Source organism: Lathyrus oleraceus, chromosome 1, assembly GCF_024323335.1.
Source record: "Lathyrus oleraceus cultivar Zhongwan6 chromosome 1, CAAS_Psat_ZW6_1.0, whole genome shotgun sequence".
NCBI lineage: Eukaryota > Viridiplantae > Streptophyta > Magnoliopsida > Fabales > Fabaceae > Lathyrus > Lathyrus oleraceus.
In genome coordinates, this window is record NC_066579.1 from 116,900,343 (window position 1) to 116,914,641 (window position 14,299).

A 14,299-nucleotide genomic window follows, 5' to 3' on the forward strand; every position below is an offset into this window, starting at 1 on the left:
TCTTCAATCAAATTCAGTTGGTCGTAACGACTCTGAATCCATTCAGCATCAGTCAACTTGGCTTCCATCAAGACTCTCATTGATGGGATCTCCACCTCTACTGGGAGAACAGCCTCCATGCCGTAAACAAGAGAAAAAGGGGTTGCCCCTGTTGAAGTGCGGACAGATGTACGATAACCATGCAAAGCAAATGGCAGCATCTCATGCCAATCTTTGTACGTAACTGTCATCTTCTGGATAATCTTCTTGATATTCTTATTAGCAGCTTCAACAGTCCCATTCATCTTTGGTCTGTAAGGAGAGGAATTATGGTGTGCAATCTTGAACTCAGCGCACAACTCTTCCATCATCTTATTATTCAGATTAGATCCATTATCAGTAATGATCTTATCTGGCACACCATAACGGCAAATCAGCTGATTCTTGATAAACTTCACAACCATCTGCCTAGTCACATTCGCATACGAAGCGGCTTCAACCCATTTGGTGAAGTAGTCAATTGCTACGAGAATAAACCTGTGCCCATTGGACGCTTTCGGTTCAATCATGCCTATCATGTCGATTCCCCACATAGAGAAAGGCCATGGTGATGAAATCACATTCAGAAGTGTCGGAGGAATATGAATCTTATCCGCGTAAATCAGACACTTGTGGCATTTCTTCACATATTTGCAGCAGTCAGACTCCATTGTCAGCCAATAGTAGCCTGCTCTCAGCATCTTTCTTGCCATGGCATGTCCATTGGAATGAGTACCAAATGAACCCTCATGGACCTCAGTCATCAACAGGTTTGCTTCGTGTCTATCCACGCATCTGAGCAAAACTATGTCAAAATTTCTCTTATACAGCACTTCACCACTGAGGTAGAAACTGCCTGACAACCTTCTCAAAGTTTTCCTATCTTTCACAGATGCCCCAGGAGGGTAGACCTGGTTCTGGAGGAAATTCTTGATATCAAAATACCAAGGCTTGTCATCATTCACTTCTTCAACTGCAAACACGTGAGCTGGTCTATCCAAGCGCATCACAACAATGTTGGGTACTTCATTCCAATATTTGACCACAATCATTGAAGCAAGCGTAGCAAGCGCATCTGCCATCCGATTATCCTCTCGAGGAATATGATGAAAGTCAACTTCAGTAAAGAACGTTGAAATCCTCCTCGCATAATCTCTATACGGAATGAGACCTGGCTGATTCGTCTCCCATTCACCCTTGATCTGATTGACAACTAGGGTCGAATCACCATACACATCAAGATGCTTGATTCTCAAATCAATACATTCTTCCAATCCCATAATACAGGCCTCATACTCAGCCATATTATTCGTGCATTTGAAAGTTAGCTTTGCTGTAAATGGAATATGTGTGCCATGAGGAGTAATGATTACTGCCCCAATTCCATTTCCGTACTGATTTACAGCGCCATCAAACACCATCGTCCATCTGGAACCAGGATCTGGACCTTCATCAAGTGTAGGCTCATCACAATCTTTCATTTTCAAATACAGAATCTCCTCATCTGGGAAGTCGTACTGAACAGACTGATGATCTTCAATCGGCTGGTGCGCTAAATGGTCAGCCAAGATACTACCTTTGATAGCTTTCTGAGCTCGATACTCAATATTATACTCAGACAACAACATCTGCCAACGGGCAATCCTCCCAGTTAAAGCAGGCTTCTCAAAAATATACTTGATTGGATCCATTCTGGATATCAACCAAGTTGTATGATTTATCATGTATTGGCGCAAACGCTTAGCAGCCCAAGCCAAAGCACAGCACGTCTTCTCAAGCATAGAGTATCGAGACTCACAATCAGTAAACTTCTTACTGAGGTAGTAGATAGCAGATTCTTTCTTTCCTGATTCATCTTGTTGACCGAGTACACAACCCATCGAGTCTTCAAGAACAGTCAAATACATAATCAGAGGTCTTCCTTCTACAGGCGGAGACAAGATCGGAGGTTCAGACAAGTACTATTTGATACTATCGAAAGCTTTCTGGCAATCCTCGGTCCAATCATGAGACTGATCTTTCCGGAGGAGCTTGAATATCGGCGCACACGTGGCAGTCATGTGGGATATAAATCTGGAAATATAGTTCAAGCGGCCAAGAAAACCTCAGACTTGCTTCTCAGTTTTGGGTGCTGGCATCTCTTGTATTGCTTTGACCTTTGCAGGATCAACCTCAATACCTCTTTCGCTGACAACAAAACCCAACAACTTGCCGGAACGGACTCCAAATGTACATTTGTTCGGATTCAGGCGAAGTCTGAACTTCCTCAGAGGCTGAAAAAGCTTCAACAAATGCTCAACATGTTCAACTTCCGTTCGGGACTTAGCAATCATATCATCAACATAGACCTCTATCTCATTGTGCATCATATCATGAAACAAGGTAGTCATAGCACGTTGATACGTGGCTCCGGCGTTCTTCAAATCGAAGGGCATCACTCGATAACAGAATGTTCCGCAAGGTGTGATGAATGTTGTCTTCTCCATATCTTCGGGTGCCATCTTGATTTGGTTATAACCGGAAAATCCGTCCATAAAGGAAAAGACTTTGAATTTAGCTGTATTGTCTACCAACATATCAATGTGTGGTAGAGGAAAATCATCTTTTGGACTAGCCTTATTCAAATCTTTGTAATCAACACACATATGGACTTTTCCGTCTTTCTTAGGCACAGGCACAATATTGGCCACCCATTGAGGATATGTAGAAGTCACCAGAAACCCCGCATCAATTTGCTTCTGAACTTCCTCTTTGATCTTCACTGCCATATCTGGATGAGTTCTTCTGAGCTTCTGCTTCACAGGCACGCACTCAGGCTTCAAAGGCAGGAAATGTTGCACAATATCTGTATCTAGACCCGGCATGTCTTCATACGACCAAGCAAAGATATCTGAATATTCTCGTAGCAGACTGATCAACCCCTTCTTGACAGACTCTTCAAGAAGTGCCCCAATCTTCACCATACGAACACAATCTTCAAACCCCAAGTTGACTGTTTCCAGATCTTCGAGGTGCGGCTGAATGATCTTCTTATCGTGCTCAAGGAGACGGGTAATCTCATCAGGAATCCCTTCAACATCATCTTCCTCTGCCTCAAATACAAGGAATTCAAAATTGGGAGATGGCGTTGGATCATTATGTTCAATGGGTTTTAGAATCAACCTGCATAATGATTTTGGTTAAAAAAACTTTAGAATTTAAACAAGCAAACCATTATGCAGATGAAAATATTGCTTTTATTCTTGTTTTTTAGGTTTTTTTTGTGATCACTGATTTCATGCAAAAAGCAAAAAGTGAAAACAAATGGAAAAACAAATGTTTTAACAATGCATTAATTGAATGAAATATCATTGTATAAATGCTGCCAACAATGTCATCACTTCTCCTTTTGGCATGGGAGAAGGGTTTTGAACAAAGTGAACCATTACTCTGATCTATGAATGACCGTAGGAACATCCACAGCGACCCAATTGTGGCAGACACCACCAGGGATGACAAAGTTGCTCAAGTCCTCTGTATCCTCTTCCAGAATAGCAGCAGCTTCCTCAATTTGATCAACATGGATGAAACCTCCACTCTTGAACAAACCTTGCTCGTTGAATGCCCCAGAAGAATAGCCAATGCCAGCCCGGAATTTGTTATCTTCAAGCTCGATCATCTTCCCTAAACCAGCAACTGCACCACATTCAATGGCCAGTTTCACATCACGGTAGGAAGCAAATGAAGGAGACTTCTTCTCAATTGGCTTAACAATAGATAAAGCTTGGAAAGGAGTTCCAACTTCATCCTCAGCATCAATATATGAGAAAGAAGATAGGTGGCTAACCAGGAGAGCCTTTTCTCCCCCTACCACAACCAGTTTCTTATTCTTGACGAATTTCAGCTTCTGGTGTAGGGTGGATGTCACGGCGCCAGCTTCGTGAATCCATGGTCTACCAAGGAGACAACTATAAGATGGGTGGATATCCATAACCTGAAAGGTAACTTGGAAATCACTTGGTCCAATCTTGATTGGGAGATCAACTTCCCCAATCACGGTCTTACGCGACCCATCAAAAGCCTTCACAACAACACCACTCTGCCTCATGGGAGGCCCTTGATATGACAGTCTTGAAAGAGTGGTCTTTGGCAATACATTTAGGGATGACCCAGTGTCCACCAGCACGTTGGACATGGCATCAGTCTTGCAGTTCATAGAAATATGTAGAGCCATGTTGTGGTCTCTTCCCTCCTCAGGGAGATCAGCGTCACAGAAACTCAAAGTGTTGCAAGCAGTAATGTTTGCAACAATACTATCAAACTGTTCAATTGTGACATCATGATCAACATAAGCCAAGTCCAATACTTTCTGCAGAGCCTCCCTATGGGGTTCTAAATTCAGAAGCAAAGATAGCACGGAGATCTTGGACGGCGTTTGTCGAAGCTGGTCTACAACGTTGTACTCACTCTTCTTGATGAGCCTCAGCATCTCATCACATTCTTCATTCACAGTGCCACTCGGGCAAACAGAAGAAGCAGGAGTCTTTTGTACAGAGGAGGGTTTGGCAATAGCAAGTGTCGGGTTCTGAACATTCACAGCAGTCCCAACCGGACACTCAACGGAACCAGAAACAACGGCTCTAGCCTGAGGCTTAGGTGCTGAAAACACGCGACCACTACGGGTCAACCCGCTCACATCAGCAATATTAACAACGGAAGTTGAAGGCAACGACACTTCTTTCCCACCTTCCACAGCAACTGGATTATACCGGAAGGGAATAGCTTTATCCGAAGAATAAGGCACAGGGCCTGCAGGCTTGATTACAAGAGAAGGAGAAACCTTCGGCTTGCTACCATCGTAACGGATGACAACAGGCTCGGGCAACTTGAACACAGGAGAAATCACATTGACTTCTGGTTCGTCTTCATCAACATTTCGATTCTGCAGAATCTCAATGGTACCTTCATCCAACAGCTCTTGAAGCTCTCTTCGCACTTGGCAACAACCCAATCTATTAACAGAACAGATGCGGCATTTGTCATGGTCGTGCTCCATATGACTGTACTGACACAGCAGACGATGCAACTCGACCAATGACTGTCGAATATGGCTCACATATTTGACTTTATACTTGCCAGGGCAACCCTGGACCATGTTAACTGATTTCCCATGCTCGAGCAATGGGTTCTTCTTAACATTCGGGCCTGAGTCCTCAAAGCTCAGGATGCCGCATCTCATCAGGTCTTGAACCTTGGTTTTCAATGGGTAGCAGTTCTCGATATTGTGACCCGGAGCACCGGAATGATAAACACAATGTTGATCGGGCTTGTACCACCACTGTGGGTTAGCAGGCACAGCCGGAGGCTCCCTGGGAGTAACCAATTTCCTCTCCAACAAGGAAGGATACAACTCAGCATATGACATAGGAATAGGATCGAAACTGATCTTCTTCCTATCATAATTCAAATTGGCCTGATTACTGGTACTGCCACGAGACTGGTAAGCCTGTTGCTGTGGACGATGTGGCTGTTGGTACTGAGGTTGTTGCTGATGCTGATGATGTTGCTGATATTGCTGAGCATTATCTCTGAAAACATGCGCTATATGAGCCACCTGGTGCTGACCGCTGGCATGACGCACAGGCTTCCTCTTAACAGAGGGTCTTCTTGGTTTAGCATGGGATTGCACAGCATGTGCCTCCCCATCTTTCTTCTTAAACGCCCCATACCGTTTAGAAGAGCTCTCATATTTAGCCAACCGTCCTTCACGGACACCTTCCTCTAGACGCATCCCCATGTTCACCATCTCGGTGAAATCAGAGGGAGCACTAGCTACCATCCGCTCATAATAAAATGAACTAAGAGTCTTCAGGAAGATCTTAGTCATCTCCTTCTCTTCCAGCGAAGGAGTAATCTGAGCTGCTAACTCTCGCCACCTCTGGGCGTACTCCTTAAATGTCTCTTTATCCTTCTGAGACATGGCCCTGAGTTGATCACGGTCAGGCGCCATATCAACATTATATTTGTACTGCTTGACGAAGGCTTCGCCAAGATCGTTGAAGGATCGGATGTTTGCACTATCAAGGCTCATATACCAACGAAGAGCCGCACCGGACAAACTATCCTGAAAATAATGGATCAGAAGCTGATCGTTATCTGTCTGAGTCGACATTTTCCTGGCGTACATAACCAGGTGAGCGAGAGGGCAGGTGTTCCCCTTGTATTTCTCAAAGTCAGGGACCTTGAACTTGATCGGAATCTTAACACTGGGAACCAGGCAAAGTTCAGCAGCAGACTTGCCAAACAGATCTTTCCCTCGGAGGGTCTTCAATTCCTTACGGAGCTCGAAGAATTGGTCATTTATTGCTTCCATCTTCTCATTAACATCTGGGCCCTCAGACGGCTCAGAATGATAGATGGTGTCGTCTACCCTAGGAATGGTATGCACGACAGGAGGAGGCATAGCAAGGACCGGGCTAGATGCCAGCATGGAAGCAAAAGTAGGAGCTGGAATATCTGGCATGAAACCAGGAGGCATACCCCACGGAAACCCGGCTGGCATGGCATTCGGCATGAAATGAGCACTAGCAGCAGGCACGGTTGAAGAAGCAACCTCTGATATAACAGTCCTCTGGAGAGGAGTTGTAGGAGGTGGAGAAGGTTGATGTTGAGCAGCCAACAATTGCTCCATCAGAGCACCCAATCTGGCGACCTCTTCCTTCAGCTCTCTGTTCTCTTGTTCAAGTTGATCCATCACTCTTGCAGAACTGGCTCTGGTATAGTACCGGTGAGTCAGCTTGTCTTCAAAATAAATGAAGAGCACAGAGTTAGGCAACAGACAAGAAGACCAGAACAACCTGCTTATGCAAAAAATGATGCATGCAATGCTTGTGCATATGCTTTGTTTTTTATTTCAAGGAACTTTTAGGGTTCTATTTGCAAATTTTGAAATTTAAGCAATTAATAGCATATGGAAAAATATCTCATCAAATATATATTCGAGACAAAAAAAGTACAGCATTTTTGATTATTACAAGGGAAAAGGAAAATAAACATCCTATGGATCCCTAGAAACTCGAGATGCTGGAAGACGAGATACACAAAGCTTCTTGATCTCTCTCTCATATGCTGCTTCCATATCCGCTTTCTCCTTAGCGAGTCGATCATACTTCCTCTTCCAGAACTTGGAAGACTGAGGAAGCAGAGAAGTCCAGGTATCATTCGGATCATCTATGACCTGATGCTCGAGGAACTCAATCAGAGCGTCCTTCTCTTTGATTTGTTGAAGCAACTCCTCTCTTTCACGGATCCAAGCACGTGAAAGGTCTTCTTCTCTCAACTCCTCTACATCTTGGTTAGGGAGGGTTGAAGGCCCAGCCACAACCAACGGTGTAGGTCTCGGATAATCATACGGCATCAGATACTCAGAAGCTCTCTGTCTGACCCAAGAAGTATATGGCTCCAAAGCAATGCAATTCTTCGGACCCAACTCGTTTCTACCCTTCTTGTGAACCTTGCGCCAAGCGCGGACCATCCTGGCTTTCAGGCTTTGGGGATCTTTACCCTCCTGAAAGAATACACCTTCTAACAGAATGTTATGAGGTTTATCCTTTAGGGGGAACCCAAGCTGACGACGTGCTAAGATAGGATTGTAGCTGATCCCACCACATGTACCAAGAAGAGGCACATTAGGGAATTCACCACAATAATCAATGATCTGAACTGTATCATACACGCGATCATACCAAGAGATATCATCATTAGTGAGAGACATAAGTCTCTGGGACCACCGTAGACATCCCTTATTCTCCTTGAAATCAACCGTCTGCGGTAAGTGAGAAATAAACCACTTATACAACAGAGGCAAACAGCACACAATAACTCCTCCACCCTTTGCATTCCTCAGATGCAAAGAGACATAGGCATCACCCAACAGAGTCGGAACGGGATTAAGAACAGAAAAGATCCCAATGGCATTCACATCCACAAATTTGTCGATGTTGGGGAACAATACCAAACCATAGATGAGCAGCACGAATAAAGCCTCAAAGGCATCCTCACTCCTGGCCTTCCCATAAACGGTAGCTTGAGCGATGAGGAAATCAGAAGGAAGACCCTGAATTCCACCTTTGGTAGTCATATTAGCTTTAATCAAAGATTCATCTATGTGCAACAAGTTTGCGATCTCTCGAGAAGTCGGAATACTCTCTAAGCCACTGAATGGCACCTGATCCAGAATCGGGATCCCAACAAGATGAGCATACTCCTCCAAAGTAGGCAACAGCTGGAAGTCCGGAAAAGAGAAGCAGTGATACAGAGGATCATAGAACTGCGCCAAAGTACTCATCAACCCTTCGTCAACCTGAGTAGTCAATAGAGGCAGAAGCTTCCCATAACGAGCTTTGAAACCCAAGGGATCTAATACATAAGATGTCAGATTCCTTAACTCTTTCACATCAGGCTGTCTAAAGCTGTACTTCTTTGTATGCCTTTTTGGTCTTTCCATGTCTGAAAATTTTGCAAATAAACCCTTTAAGTTCCTTGAAAATTTTCTGATTTTTCTGATGACATGAATGCAGATGAATGCATGAATGCAGCAATCACACTCAAGGATCAAGCAAGGCACACCAGACAAAGGTCATGGGAAAGCTCATAGTATCCTTAATATCAATCATCCATTTTGGTGGATTATGGTTTTCACCTTATCGACACCCAAGTTCCATTGATATTAACGGTACATGAACCGGCTCAATCATCCTTAATATCAATCATCCGTTTTGGTGGATTATGGTTTACACCTTATCAACACCCAAGTTCCATTGATATTAGGGATTTCTGAATGACTCAACCATGAATCACGGGTTTGTTGAGAGTCACGAGCATGGAGTCTCGGTTAAGAACCACCCAAAGGGAGTGTACTAGGGTTTAAACCTGCCGAACATGTTCTACCAGAGGTTCCCATAGTCATCATCCCATCTTTCGAATATTATCGGAGGAATGAATACTCATATTCCAAAAATATTCTCAAGAGAGACTCTTATGAGTGTAGTATCGCGTAACAATCGCATCAGATCTGACATCTGAACGACCTCCGCACTACGTCCTAAAAATAGGCCAAGATGGGCTTGGTAAACTAAGGTCCTTGGCTTCTAAGGCACATGATTGAAAGAATAATGCCTAACCACAAATAACTTGTGTGACATTATTAATCCAACATGACCTCCACCAAGTGAATGGACTCGCAAGTCAACTTGTTAAGGAATACTCCACACAAGTCGACAAGACTATGCCATTCTCCTATCCTAAGGTGCACTCGAGTTCGGGTACAGAACTCATCTTACAGAGATCACCAAGCAAACAACAATTGTATATCAAGCAATTCAAACATTACAATCAATACAGTTATCCCAAATTGTACAAAAATATGTCAAATAACACATAAACAAATATCATACAACAAGGGTGAAAAGTAGGCAAAACCACCAAGGAGATATTCCCCAGCAGAGTCGCCACTTTTCTGTAGCGGTGTATTCGTCACTTTATGATTTATTGACTAAATCAAAAGCAAAGTATACAAAGAATCGAGTCGCCACCGCACTTTTATTTATCCAAAGGAATGGCTAAAAAGCGAACAAAAGCCTAAGAAGTTTTTACACATAGAAAACTAATGAAAAGATCAGAGATCTGGGTAAGGGGTTGATTACGCAATGGGAAGGTGTTAGGCACCCAAAACGTCCTAGGTACTCCTAGGGAGCCCTTTTCACACTTGTTGTACGAAATGTTATTTGTTTATGAAATATTTATTGTGCAAACATGGATTGAAGAGATGAGAAAAGAATATACAAGTTATTATTTTTGTGTTTGGATGGATAACCATTGCCTACGTACCTTTACAGGATCAAAACCTCGTAGTTCGGCTAAAAGATTTCCAAAATATGAGTGGGTTCATTTTAAACAAAAGCCCTAAGGTCTTTCGTTATCCACGGGAGAAAACTCAACCTTATACAAACAACAAGTCCACCATATGAGAAAAGCTTCAACTTGCTAGTGAGGGGTTAACCCTATAATAAGCAAGGAAGTCTTACAATTCAATCACTAAGGACAGAAGGTGAGATTAACATCAACCAACTAGGATAAATCAAACATGTGGCTAATGTATGAAAACTTATCAAGAATGGACAAAGCCACAAAGCAATTGAATGAGTTGGATTAACCAATTAGGATTTATTCACAAAAGATGGTCAAAGTATGATTAGAATTCAATTCAAAGAAGTATTATGAAATGGAGTTTGAAAAATCAAAGGCCTAAAGCCTAGGTTTCTAATTTGAAAAGAAATGAAAATGTTTGCACAATATTTTTCAGGTTTGAATTAATCATGCAAATGGAGGTTTAAAGAAACAAAAGGTGGGAGGGTAAGGGAGTGTAAAACTTCTTAGGTGTTCACCTCTTGAGATCATATGTAGATGATCCAAGTGATTCTTTTGGAATAGGCAATGAGCAAATAAGAAAATGAGCAAAGCAAATGGATACCGGATGCCAATCAATGGACTTATACCAATCTCCTAAAACAAAACAAATGATACCAGATGCCAATCAATGGACTTACACTAATCTCACAAACAAAGGTGGATACCGGATACCAATCAATGGATTTACACCAATCTCCTAAAACAAAATAAATGATACCAGATGCCAACCAATGGACTTATACTAGTCTCACACAACAAAGGTGGATACCGGATACCAATCAATGGATTTACACCAATCTCCTAAAACAAAACAAATGATACCAGATGCCAATCAATGGACTTATACTAGTCTCACACCATATCATAGGAACAACTGCCAAGTAATGGACTTATGCTTGTCTCCTCCATGGACAAAGCAAAAATGCTATAAAGCAAAGTTTATGAAATGATATACAAATGATGATGAGAAATACACTAAAGCACACTCAAGCAGATATGCACAGATGAATCAAGTAAGCAGACAAACAAGTCAATTAGCACACACTATATACAAGCAATTAGGCTCAAACAAGGTTAGACTTTAAAGTCAACTGGAATGGGGTATATTGTGCTCTTAACCCTAACATTGAGAGTTAGGGTGAAGCAGATGAAATGGAGATGAGGGATGTGCCTCATAGCTCTTATCCCTGGCCTGGGAGAGCTTTAAACAATAGAATGTGTGGGAGTTCAGAAAGTTGGAACTCTTCTCCACAAATGATTTGACTCTATAAGATCTTGGGTTAAGATCCACAATGCATCAACATGTTATGTGAGCAAAGTGGATGACACACTGAATAGTAGGAGATGGACTACACATCTCTTTTATCTACCAATTGCCTCATAAGAGGACTTTTCCTGCTTGGCACAAAGAGTAAACAATCACAAGCATTGCCTCTTAAGGAGGACTTCAGACAGGGGCCTACCAAATAACAGTAGGTCTTCCAGACTACATGAAGAAGAGAGGTTATACCTAAGTGGTTAAGCAACCAAGCAAAAGCAAGTTCAAAATGAACTTAAGCAACTTATGTACCTGTGGAAACATCAAACAAATCAGTACAACTATACAGACAAACAACCAACAGTTAATATCAACAGTCAAACCCAATAAGCAAAGGCATAAGCCACAAGTCAAGCTCAAATGAGTTAACAACCCTACAAAACACACAATGTTAGTAGTCAAAGGCAAACATCAAATGCTCAAATGATGGAGCATCATGAACCATATAACTTGGATGTTCAACCTGAAATCAAAGCTCAAACATGAGAGGCAAACCACTGGGTCAAAGCCTAGGGTCAAAGATGGAGAAAAATTCAAAACAGAAGCTGAAAATTAACATGAATCAACTTCAAACACATCTTGAAACAATCCAAAAGGTCTCACATCAATATCATATACCAAATGCATTTCATGATCAATTGAAGTTCAAGACTATTTTAAAGCTCAAATGTGACCAACCAGAATGATAAAAATCTCAATTAAATCAGCAATCAGTCAATAAATTCCCAAAAAATTCATGCTTATTCACAACATCCATAATATGATCACACAAAAAATCAGAACAATTGGAGATCATTTGATAGGGTAATCACATCACATAAGATGAACAAGCAAAGGTGTGACACAAATTGTCACACCTACATTCACATGATCATAAAACAGAAACCACAAATGGTAAAAATACCAAATCAACACCAAAATTTCAAGCCAAGAGTCTAGTTTCATCATGCAAATTTTCGGATCCATTGGATAAAAACTCAGCATTTCACAAATGCATAAGCAAGGCAAGGTCAAGCAAGCATACATGTACAAGAACCCTAAGCAAAATTAATTTCCAGCCATGCACAATTTATGAAAAAATAATAGACAGAAGATGTGACATTATGCAAAAAACCACATAATTTTTGGAGCAATTTTCAATTATTTATGAATTTTGGAAGATGAAGAAAAAATGAAAAAATGATATGAGAAGCATATGAACACATGGAGAAAAAATAAATAAATAAATGAAGCAATGGAAATATGCTGGCACGGAGAATCGAACCGAAGGAAGATTCAAATTGGCGCGCGCCTTGGCTGAAACGCAGCCATTTTGGTACAAACCCTAAGTACACGTGCATGCATAATCCGCAGGTAAAGGCGATGAACACGTAGCAAAATTCGCAGGTAACTGTATGAAGGTTGCAACAAAATTCGCAGGTAACTGGAAAATCTGGAAATCATATGAAGAACACGATGAAGATCATGAAGATCTTCATCCAATTTTTTCCAGAAATTCTCAAAATGTACAGAAATCACAAATGAGCATGGCATCGTAAAGATCTTACATCATACAACAAGAATCAACAAGCATTTCATCAAAAAAACATCACAACACGCATGGATCGAAGCAAGGAAGATTCATTATCAAAACTTTAAACAACCAGTTCTCACTCAATTTTGTACGAAATTCATTGATTCAAAGCTCATAATACTCAGTGTAGCAATATCTATAACATCAACATAATAATTTCAAGAATTAAAGAGGTCGATTTGGAACCTTGCTGAAATGCAGAACTGGAATTTTGTGGATCCAAGGCTTGCAAAGCTCAAACAGTCCTTCTATGATGCTCCTACAAGTGTTTGAAAGGAAAATCAAAGCTCAATTGTACACGATCTTGCAAGAATCTTGATTCACCATTGTTGCTTCCAAGCTTGCATATGCTTCAATGCTGCACGATTTCCTTTGGTTCTATGTGTAATCCTGCTCAAGAACAACTCAAACACAAGGATTAAGCAAGAAGAATGGATTGGAAATGAAGAAATGGCAAGAAAAAAGTGAGAGAAAATTTGGTATTCTAGATCTAGATCTGAAAATTGTATGTGTTGTTATGAAATTCTGTTAGGGTTTTATGTTATATACTCCCTCCTAATCATGCTCTAATCAAGATTAACCAATGCTAATGAAAATGGATTAAGTTTGGAGGTGCTTTGACAAATTTTGGTTTTCACCCTTATGCATGGAAATGGCATGTGAACAGTACACGAGTTCAAGTTAATTTCACTTAAAATGAATTTTTAAAATCATTGGAAATGGCAAAATGCTCAAATAATTCACCAATTTTAAATTTCAAGATTTCCCTCCAAAAATCAAGTGAAATACCAAATGTTCATGTGATCAAAATTCATGAAATTCAATGCATGATTTGGTAAGTATAGGTCAAGAGAAGAATGTACAAAAAAGAGCCACTTGAATTGGAGCTATGGTTGAGAAGTTATGCACATTTGAATCTTCAAGTACACTTTGCCATGTTTTGATCATATCTCCTTAGCCACACATGAGAAAAGGATGATCTTGGACTTTTTGGAAATGGGAGAGAAAGATCTACAACTTTCATGTTCAACAAAATTTCATTTGAAGCCTTATTGATAATGTAATATTGAGTTGAAGTTGGTCCAAAATCTTTCCATTTTTGGCAATTTTGAATTATAGGTCACTTTCTATTTTTGGAAAGTTTTGACCTGACTTTATTTTCTTCAATGTTGATGTTTGAAATGTCAAATGAAACTTGTTTAAACATGAATGAAGTATTTCTAATCACTTCCCACCTCCAAATCCACAGTTGACTGAGCAGTTGACTTTCTAGGCCTTCAGTTGACCTGGCAATGTTCTGATGAAATTCAAGCCTCTACCACTTGGGATTTTGACTCAAAATGATCACATGGTTCATGTAAGCTCTTGTGAATGATTGTGGTGTCCAAATTCTCAAGAATGGCCTCCATCTATTGCTCAATGAATGCCTTTGACCGCTTTGA